Consider the following 10,581-nt stretch of genomic DNA (forward strand, 5'->3'; position numbering starts at 1 on the left):
CTTTATGTTAGTGCCATTAGTTTTCAAATTTGAAAACATTTTTTTTCTTTGTTGCTTTATTTATTTTCTTTTGTTTTTTGCTTTATTTTTAATTCTTTTTTCTTTTAGGTCAGCAAAATTATAAACTTTCTGTTAGTGCCATTAGTTTTCAAATTTGAATAGTTAAAATTTGAATTCTTTGAAATTTGTGTGAATCACAAGTTTGTGATTAACTTTACTAAAAAAATGAACATAGATGCGCTTATAGAGTGTTCTTGGTGAGAACATAGTTGACAAGGAGCAAAACGGGATTAATGGTATTACGAGGGCCGAACCATAAGACATTAAAGCATTTCAAATGAACTCTAAAAAAGTTGAAAGTTGGCATGGTATCATAAATTCACCCACATAGCATGTGCATGTACAAAATGGACAATGGTATCATACTCGTCTATTACAAAGTTGGCATGGTATCATCATAATAGTTGCGGGAGAAAGTCTTCACTTTTTCTTCGCTTGTGTCATTTGCTTATTGCGCCGTAACCATGGATAATCTTCATCGTTTATCAGGATGCTGGGGTCAGCCTTGACTTTGAAGGGAGGAATTTCATGAAACTTTTCATAATCTTCAGACATGTCTGTCTTGCCCTCCACTCCCACGATGTCCCTTTTTCTTGAAAGAACTATGTGACGCTTTGGCTCATCGTATGATGTATTCGCTTCCTTATCTTTTCTTTTTCTCGGTCTGGTAGACATGTCCTTCACATAGATAACCCGTGCCACATCATTGGCTAGGACGAACGGCTCGTCAGTGTACCCAAGATTTTTCAGATCCACTGTTGTCATTCTGTACTATGGGTCTACCTGTACCCCGCCTCCTGACAGATTGACCCATTTGCACTTAAACAAAGGGACCTTAAAATCATGTCCGTAGTCAAGTTCCCATATGTCCACTATGTAACCATAATATGTGTCCTTTCCCCTCTCGGTTGTTGCATCAAAGCGGACACCGCTGTTTTGGTTGGTGCTCTTTTGATCTTGGTCAATCATGTAAAATGTATTCCCATTTATCTCGTATCCTTTCCAAATCAATACAGTCAAAGATGGTCCCCTGGACAACAAGTACAGCTCATCACAAACAGTATTATCACCTCTGAGACGTGTTTCCAACCAACTGCTGAAAGTCCTGATGTGTTCACATGTAATCCAGTCGTCGCACTGCTCCGGGTGTTTGGAGCACAGACTGTTCTTGTATTCATCGACATACGAGGTCACCAAGGTAGAGTTCTGTAGAACTATGTAGTGTGCTTGAGACCAAGAATATCCGTCCCTGCATATTATTGAGTCCCTTCCAAGCATGCCTTTTCCATCCAGTCTCCCCTCATACTGCGATTTAGGGAGACCTATCTTCCTAAGGCCAGGAATGAAGTCAACAAAAAACCCGATGACATCCTCTGTTTGATGGCCCATGGAGATGATTCCTTCTGGCCTAGCGCGGTTACGGGCATATTTCTTTAGGACTCCCATGAACCTCTCAAAGGGGTACATATTGTGTAGAAATACGGGGCCCAGAATGACAATCTCGTCAACTAGATGAACTAGGACGTGCGTCATGATATTGAAGAAGGATGGTGGGAACACCAGCTCGAAACTGACAAGACATTGCACCACATCACTCCTTAGCCTTGGTATGATTTCTGGATCGATCACCTTCTGAGAGATTGCATTGAGGAATGCACATAGCTTCACAATGGCTAATCGGCTGTTTTCCGGTAGAAGCCCCCTCAATGCAACCGGAAGCAGTTGCGTCATAATCACGTGGCAGTCATGAGACTTTAGGTTCTGAAACTTTTTCTCTGCCATATTTATTATTCCCTTTATATTCGTCGAGAAGCCAGTCGAGACCTTCATACTAAGCAGGCATTCAAAGAAGATTTCCTTCTCTTCTTTGGTAAGAGTATAGCTGGCAGGACCTTCATACTGCTTTGGAGGCATGCCGTCTTTTTCGTGCAAACGTTGCAGGTCCTCCCGTGCCTCAGCTGTATCTTTTGTCTTCCCATACACGCCCAAGAAGCCTAGCAGGTTCACGCAAAGGTTCTTCGTCACGTGCATCACGTCGATCAAAGAGCGGACCTCTAGGTCTTTCTAGTAGGGTAGGTCCCAAAATATAGATTTCTTCTTCCACATGGGTGCGTGTCCCCCAGCGTCACTCGGAACAGCTAGTCTGCCGGGACCCTTTCCAAAGATTACGTGTAAATCATTGACCATAGCAAGTATGTGATCACCGGTACGCATGGCGGGCTTCTTCCGGTGATCTGCCTCGCCTTTGAAATGCTTGCCTTTCTTTCGACATTGATGGTTGGTCGGAAGAAATCGACGATGGCCCAGGTACACATTCTTCCTGCAGCTTCCCAGGTATATACTATCGGTGTCAAGTAAACAGTGCGTGCATGCGTGGTATCCCTTGTTTGTCTGTTCTGAAAGGTTACTGAGAGCGGGAAATCGTTGATGGTCATGAACAGCAACGCCTTTAGGTCAAATTCCTCCTGTTTGTGCTCATCCCACGTACGTACACCGTTTCCATTCCACAGCTGTAAAAGTTCTTCAATTAATGGCCTTAGGTACACATCAATGTCGTTGCCGGGTTGCTTAGGGCCTTGGATGAGAACTGACATCATAATGAACTTCCGCTTCATGCACATCCAAGGAGGAAGGTTATACATACATAGAGTCACAGGCCAGGTGCTGTGATTTCTGCTCTGCTTCCCGAAAGGATTAATGCCATCCGTGCTTAAAGCAAACCATACGTTCCTTGGGTCACTTGCAAACTCATCCCAGTACTTTCTCTCGATTTTTCTCCACTGCGACCCGTCAGCGGGTGCTCTCAACTTCCCGTCTTTCTTACGGTCCTCACTGTGCCATCACATCAACTTCACATGCTCTCCGTTTCTGAAAAGATGTTTCAACCATGGTATTATAGGAGCATACCACATCACCTTCGCAGGAACCCTCTTCCTGGGGGGCTCGCCATCAACATCACCAGGGTCATCTCGTCTGATCTTATACCGTAATGCACCGCATACCGGGCATGCTTTCAGATCCTTGTACGCACCGCGGTAGAGGATGCAGTCATTAGGGCATGCATGTATCTTTTGCACCTCCAATCCTAGAGGGCATACGACCTTCTTTGCTGCGTATGTACTGTCAGGCAATTCATTATCCTTTGGAAGCTTATTCTTCAATATTTTCAGTAGCTTCTCAAATCCTTTGTCAGGCACAACATTCTCTGCCTTCCACTGCAGCAATTCCAGTATGGTACCGAGCTTTGTGTTGCCATCTTCGCAATTGGGGTACAACCCTTTTTTGTGGTCCTTTAACATGCGATCGAACTTCAGCTTCTCCTTTTGACTTTCACATTGCGTCCTTGCATCGACAATGACCCGGCGAAGATCATCATCATCGGGCACATCATCTGGTTCCTCTTGATCTTCAGCAGCTTCGCCCGTTGCAGCATCATTGTGCACATCGTCTGGTTCCTCTTGATGTTCAGTAGCATCACCGTATTCAGGGGGCACATAGTTGTCATCGTACTCTTCTTCTTCGCCGTCTTCCATCATAACCCCTATTTCTCCGTGCCTCATCCAAACATTATAGTGTGGCATGAAACCCTTGTAAAGGAGGTGGGTGTGAAGGATTTTCCGGTCAGAGTAAGACTTCGTATTCCCACATATAGGGCATGGACAACAAATAAAACCATTCTGCTTGTTTGCCTCAGCCACTTCGAGAAAATCATGCATGCCCTTAATGTACTCGGAGGTGTGTCTTGAACCGTACATCCATTGCCGGTTCATCTGGGTGCATTATATGTAATTAAGTGTGTCAAAAATCATTACATAACATCATGAATAGATAATTAAGTGACCAAATTAATAGAAGTTCATCATCACATTAAAACCAAAGTACATACATAGTTCTCTCTAACAACATAAAGCTCTGTAGAGCATCTAAATTAATTAAATGATACATTGAAACTATGTAAAACATTTCAATGCGAAAAGAAATGCGATCATAATCACAACCAATGTAACAACTGATCCAATGGCATAATGATACTAAGCCTCGGTATGAATGGCATATTTTCTAATCTTTCTAATCTTCAAGCGCATTGCATCCATCTTGATCTTGTGATCATCGACGACATCCGCAACATGCAACTCCAATATCATCTTCTCCTCCTTAATTTTTCTATTTTTTTCCTTCAAGAAATTGTTTTCTTCTTCTACTAAATTTAACCTCTCGACAATAGGGTCGGTTGGAATTTCCGGTTCAACAACCTCCTAGATAAATAAAATCTATGTCACGTTGGTCGGCATAATTGTCATAAACAATAAATGAACCAATAGTTATGAAAAGATAATATATACCACATCCGAATCATAGACAGGACGAGGGCCGACGGGGGCGGATACCAAAACCATCGCACTATATAAGATGCAATAATAAAAGTAAGAAAATTATACAAGTATCTATATAAACATACAAGTAAGAATTTTTTTTCCTTTCGAGAAGTGACTGAAGAATGTATGTGGCAGGATCTTGGATGGTCAGGAACAGAATACACATGGGATAATGGGCAGTCAGGACCTGCAAATGTGAAGGCTCGGATTGATAGAGCTTTTGCTAATCCGGAGCTGCTTAATATGTTTGCTTATGCTCACGTTAGGCACATCAGCACAACAGAGTCTGATCATTGTTTTGCTAAAGTGGACTTACATGAACATGCGGCCGAGGGGCGTTCTAGAGCAAACAAACAGTTTCGTTATGAGGACATGTGGCAGTGTCATGCCGACTACGATCAAGTTGTAAAAGACAATTGGCAAAAGGGGTCCGGTCGACAGGGACTTGGAGTTGTTCTTCAAGCACTTTCTGCAATGCAATCAACTTTGACTGAATGGGGTGCTGCTGAGTTTGGGTGTCTGGCATGTAAAATCCATAAACTACGATCGAGGCTTGATAAATTGCGTGGCCAATCTATAGGGCGAGGGCCCTCTGTTGAGGAGTTATCAGTTGCAAAACAGCTCAGAGAGGTCCTGCGCCAGGAGGAGATTTTTTTGAAACAACGATCGAGAGTGTTGTGGTTGAGGCAGGGAGACCGAAACACGAAATACTTCCAGCTACAAGCGGCTCAACAGAAGAGAATGAACAAAATTGACAATCTTGTGCGAGAGGATGGAACCATATGTCGGACGAAGGAGGAAAATTGTACAGTGGTACAAGAGTTTTTTCAAGACCTTTATACTTCCCAAGGGCACCGACCTATGGATGGACTGACAAATTTAGTCCTCAGCGTGTGACAGCGGATATGAATGAAATTCTTGATAGGACATACACAGCGGAGGAGGTGAGAGTGGCGCTGTTTCAAATGGCACCATCGAAGGCCCCGGGGGTGGATGGTTTTACGGCGGGTTTTTTCCAACGGCATTGGAGTTTGATCAAGGATGATATTATTCAGGCTGTGTTGGACTTTCTTCATGGGGGCGAGTTACCAGCGGGAATGAATGACACAACTATCACGCTCATTCCTAAGGTGAGACATCCCCAGCGCATTAATCAATATAGACCGATCTCTCTCTGTCCTGTACTTTACAAAATTGCAGCCAAGTGTATAGCAAACAGATTGAGGATCTTTTTGGATGATATCATAGGAGGAGAACAAAGTGCATTCATACCAGGTCGTTTGATTATGGATAACATCCTTATTGCCTATGAGAGTGTTCATGCAATGAGGAAGAGGAGGAAAGGAAAAAATAGCGTGTGTGCGGTGAAACTAGATATGATGAAAGCATACGACCGTGTTGAATGGAACTACATAGAAACAATGATGGCATGTCTTGGCTTCAGCACGTCCTTTATTCGTCTTATCCTCAAGTGTGTTTCTTCGGTCAGGTTTGCTGTCCGTGTGAATGGGGAGCTTTTACCGTTCTTTTCCCCTTCGAGGGGGTTAAGGCAAGGGGACCCGGCGTCGCCTTATCTGTTCCTGTTATGTGCGGAGGGTTTTACCACTTTGCTCAATAACTTTGGCAGACCATACGTGGACAAAGGTATAAGGGTGAGTCCAAACTCACCTTGGATCAATCACTTGCTTTTTGCGGACGACAGTCTAATATTCATGCAAGCAAAAGAGCAGAGTGCGCGGCGCTTGAATGATATTCTGAGAATTTACGGAGATTGCTCGGGTCAGTGTGTGAACAGAGAAAAGAGTTCCATTTTCTTCAGTCCAAACACCTCTGACGCAGATCTCCAAGCAATGAAGAGTTTGATGGGCATCGCTGTAGAAGCGTTTAATGAGAGATATCTTGGTCTTCCGACAGTAGTTGACCGCATTACAAGTGGGATGTTTGATCATTTAGGGGAACGAATTAGAAGTAAATTAAATGGCGGATCAGAGAGACTTGTTTCCTGTGCTGCGAGGGAAATTCGTTTGAAGTCAGTCATACAGGCTATACCCACCTTCTCAATGAGCTGTTTTAAACTGACGAAGAAGGTCTGCAAGGGGTTTTCATCTAGTATGGCAAAATATTGGTGGAGTAGTTCTCTCGACCGGCGCTCGCTGCACTGGGTCGATTGGCAAACACTCGCATCACCGAAGGTACAGGGAGGGATGGGTTTTCGGAATCTTGAGATGTTTAACTTAGCTATGCTAGGCAAGCATGGATGGAGAATGATCACAAACCCAGAATCTCTCTGTTGTCGTGTGTTGAAGGGGAAGTATTTCCCTCTCACAGATTTCATGCATGCTACTGTACCAAAGAGCACCTCGGCTACCTGGCGTGCTATTATAGCAGGAAGGGAGGCGCTTAAAGTGGGTTTGATCAGGCGTATTGGGGATTGCTCTTCTGTGTCAATCTGGAATGATAATTGGATCCAAGCGAAGCTCTCCATGAAGCCATCAATGCAGGTTGGAACTGACACATTACACACAGTCTCCGATCTCATTGACAGTGACTCTTGGTTATGGAAGGTGGATATTGTCAGGAGGAATTTTATCGCTCCCGATGCTGATGCTATCTTGAACATACCATTGCGGCAAGGGGGATGAGAGGACTTCTGGGCATGGGCGTGGGATAAGATGGGTATCTATACTGTAAAATCGGCGTATCGGGCTCTAATGACTCGCAACGAGCACTTAGCTCTAGAGGAAGGGACGACTACGGGTACTTGAGAGACCGAAAAACAGTTATGGACAAGGTTGTGGAAGCTAAAAGTGGTGCCTAAAGTGCGTGTGTTCTGGTGGTGAGTTCTACGGGGAATCCTTCCCGTCGAGCGTACATTACAGCACAGACACATAGTCACCACAGCTAGATGCAAAGTCTGCCTAGCTGCAGACGAGGATTTGATGCATGCGCTGGTTAAGTGCACTCATGCAAAGAGGTTTTGGGGGGAAGCGAGAGAGTGGCTGCAAGTGAAACTTCCTGCTCTCCACCCAGAAACATGGATGAAAGATATTCTTTGTGACTCATGGTTTCAAGAAGCTGATAGGGCAAAAATTGTTTCTGTCATGTGGGCGATTTGGACTTCCAGAAATAATATTACACATGATAAGGAAAGTTCAAACCCAACCCAGTTTCTGAGAATGATCAAGGAGGCTTTGGCGGTGCTAGAACTTCCTATGGAGCACACCAAAGTCCTTACTGGATACGGATGGAGACCACCTGAGGGAGATGGGATCAAGATCAACACTGATGCAGGTATCTCTACTGAGGAGTGGAAAGGGGGTGCAGGAGGGATCGCTCGGTCTTCGACTGGCTTTCTTGCTGCCTGGAGCAAGCCATATCCGGGAGTGACGGATCCATTGGTGGCAGAAGCTTTGGCTCTGCGTGATGGTGTTCTCTTTGCTTGTCTCCGAGGATTCATGCGAGTGGTTATGGAGGTTGACTGCAAGGAGGTAGTCGATCTGTCGGCTTCTCGCACTTTCTCGCGCTCGTCGGTAGCGCCAGTTCTATTGGAGATAGAAGGACTAGCTTTATCTTTTCAGTCTTTTGCTATTCAATTTGTATCACGAAACGCCAATGCTCCAGCCCATCTTTGTGCCAAGTTTGCTTGCACATTAGGGATTTCGAGCTGTTGGATGGACTCCCCTCCTAGCTTTCTCATGACTAGCGTTATGGCTGATCATGCAGGAGCTAGAGATGATTGAATAAAGTTCTCATTTTCTCGCAATTTTTTTTCCTTTCAGAAAGAAGATAAGAACAAGAGGCTCACCACGGTGGTGCCGGCGACGAGATCGGCGCGGTCGATCGACGGCGGTGAAGACGGGGACGGGACGTGACGGACCGCCAAACCTAGACAAATATTGAGGAAAATGGAGCTTGGAGGTCGAGCTTGGAGAGGAGAAAGCTTAAGTAGTGTGGCTCGGGCATTCCATCGAACACCTCGTGTGCATAGGAGGTAAGCTAGAGCACCACAAAGCTCTCTCCTCGCCGCCAGGAAAAATAGAGCAGTGGGAGTGCTCTGCTCGCGGGCGAGGGGTATATATAGGCAATTAATTGGTCCCGGTTCGTGGCAAGAATCGGGACTAAAGGGCAGCCTTTGGTCCCGGTTCAGGCCACGAACCGGGACCAATGATGGTGGGCCAGGAGCGAGGCACATTGGTCCCGGCTCGTCCCATCAACCGGGACAAAAAGGTCCAGACGAACCGGGACCAATGGCCCACGTGACCCGGCCGGCCACCGGGGCTCACGAACCGGGTCCAATGCCCCCATGGGTCCTGGTTCTGGATTGAACCGGGACTAATGGGCTGACCTGGCCTGGACCATTGCCCCTTTTCTACTAGTGTAAGGATGAAACCCAAGGAAATAATAGTTGTCACGGCATCCCCCTTGAATATCATCTTCAATGTCGAGAACGTTATCCTCGTCGGAGTTCCAATCATATTTCCCTTCCACCGATGCTATGTAATTTGCTCTAGGGGAAGCAAACTCAGGGTATTTGGAACTCCATTTACGGTAGTTAACATCCTGCAAGATCCATCGTTTGGCCAGTTGTTGAGCATAGTCCTCACGTTCAAAGCTCTTTCCAAGAAAGGTATAATGTTTTAACACCCACTCAATTCGACCGCACGATTCATTGAGGTACCAAAGCCGAAGTTGATTCCAGCCATCAAGTATCGCACAATACACCCCTCTCAGTGATCTCCCCAGATGGTGGTTGGGATAACCTCTCAATTCACAGGCACCTGGTAGCTTGATTACTGTGTACATGAGATTTGACAAGGACATCCTGCAAATATGAACAATCGGATAAACAGCTTAATAACAACATAAGCGGATCATACTGCTAGTAGTATATACTCCCTCCATCCCAAAATAAGTGACTCGATTTTGTACTAACTTTGTATTAAAACTAGTACAAAATTGAGTCACTTATTCTGGGACGGAGGGAGTATTTGCTAACTTAGGATGACCACCGAGGAGCAAGTAGTTACAGTACCTCGCAAGATAGCCATGCTGGCAATGAATGTAGAGCGTGCTTTGCCAGTAGACGGCATGATAACGATGCCGGTTATACCACAAATCTGAATCCATGTTGCCGACGATCCCTGCAGCCTCCCCTTCCCGAAGGAAGGTCGTCTCGTCCCACCGTTGTGTCATCGAAGAGAACACATGCATCACGTATGACGCGGGAGGCCACTCCGGCCCGACCAACGGGTTGTTGTCGTCGTCGTCCGATTCGTGTCATCCAATTCGCCGGCCACTGGCAGGCGTGGGATCAGAAAGACTTCATAGTGCGTCGACACGGCGGGATCGAACGCGAGGTAGGCGGTCTGATCGAATCCCGACATGTGCGGCCGAGGGCGTTGGGGCAGACGCGCCCACCGACGCGTCGCCGGATTGACGACGTACTCGCGCGGCAGCGCACGGTCCTCGTTCCTCCGTTCGCCGCAAAGCAGGAGCCCGTTGCAATGGTCCGTGACCTGGACGCCCATGCAGGGCAGGAAGTCGAGCCCTCCGCAGATCGCCGGGCCCGTCGAGGGGCGGGAGAAGAACTCCGAGAAGCCATAGCTATGCTGGGTGAAGTTGATGAAGATGCCGCGCACCGAGTGAGAGAGCAGGCTGCCGCGCAGGCGGGCGTCGACGGCGTCGCGCCACGCCTTGCAGACCCTCCGGGCCGCGGCCAGGACGTGCGGCGCGAGGCGCCGGAGGACCTCCGCGAGGGCGTCGTTGGGCAGCACGGCTGGCTCCGGCGCCATCATCGGTCGGCCGATCTCGTTCGCGCGCTCGGTCTGGTTTCCCCGTCGTCCGCGTAGGGCTTGCAAGTTGTTGGCGAATAAGTATTATAATCGGACTGTTGATGTATCGGATTGCTTACCGACCCGGAGTATTGGAGCCTTGGAGATCAAAGCGGAAGTTAGTTGGAAATTGGGATCTGTCTAACCGTAAGATTGCGGATGCTAGGGCCGCCTTTTAATGGGTCTCGTTTTCGCGTTGACAGTAAGGAACCACTGGGACTAGCTAGGGACAGAGGCGTTGAGAGCTCCTACTATGGAGGAATTGACCCGGGCCCACTGGCTGATGCCAGGCTAGGAGTGGAAGGATAGGTCTT

The 10,581-nt window shown here is 46.8% G+C and overlaps 1 pseudogene; it reads right to left on the bottom strand.

The window, feature by feature from the left end:
* LOC119350505 overlaps positions 1–10,231 on the bottom strand; it is an 18,715-nt pseudogene extending 8,484 nt beyond the window's left edge.
* Positions 10,232–10,581: the final 350 nt, after the last annotated feature.

Source organism: Triticum dicoccoides, chromosome 1B (assembly GCF_002162155.2).
Source record: "Triticum dicoccoides isolate Atlit2015 ecotype Zavitan chromosome 1B, WEW_v2.0, whole genome shotgun sequence".
Taxonomy (NCBI): domain Eukaryota; kingdom Viridiplantae; phylum Streptophyta; class Magnoliopsida; order Poales; family Poaceae; genus Triticum; species Triticum dicoccoides.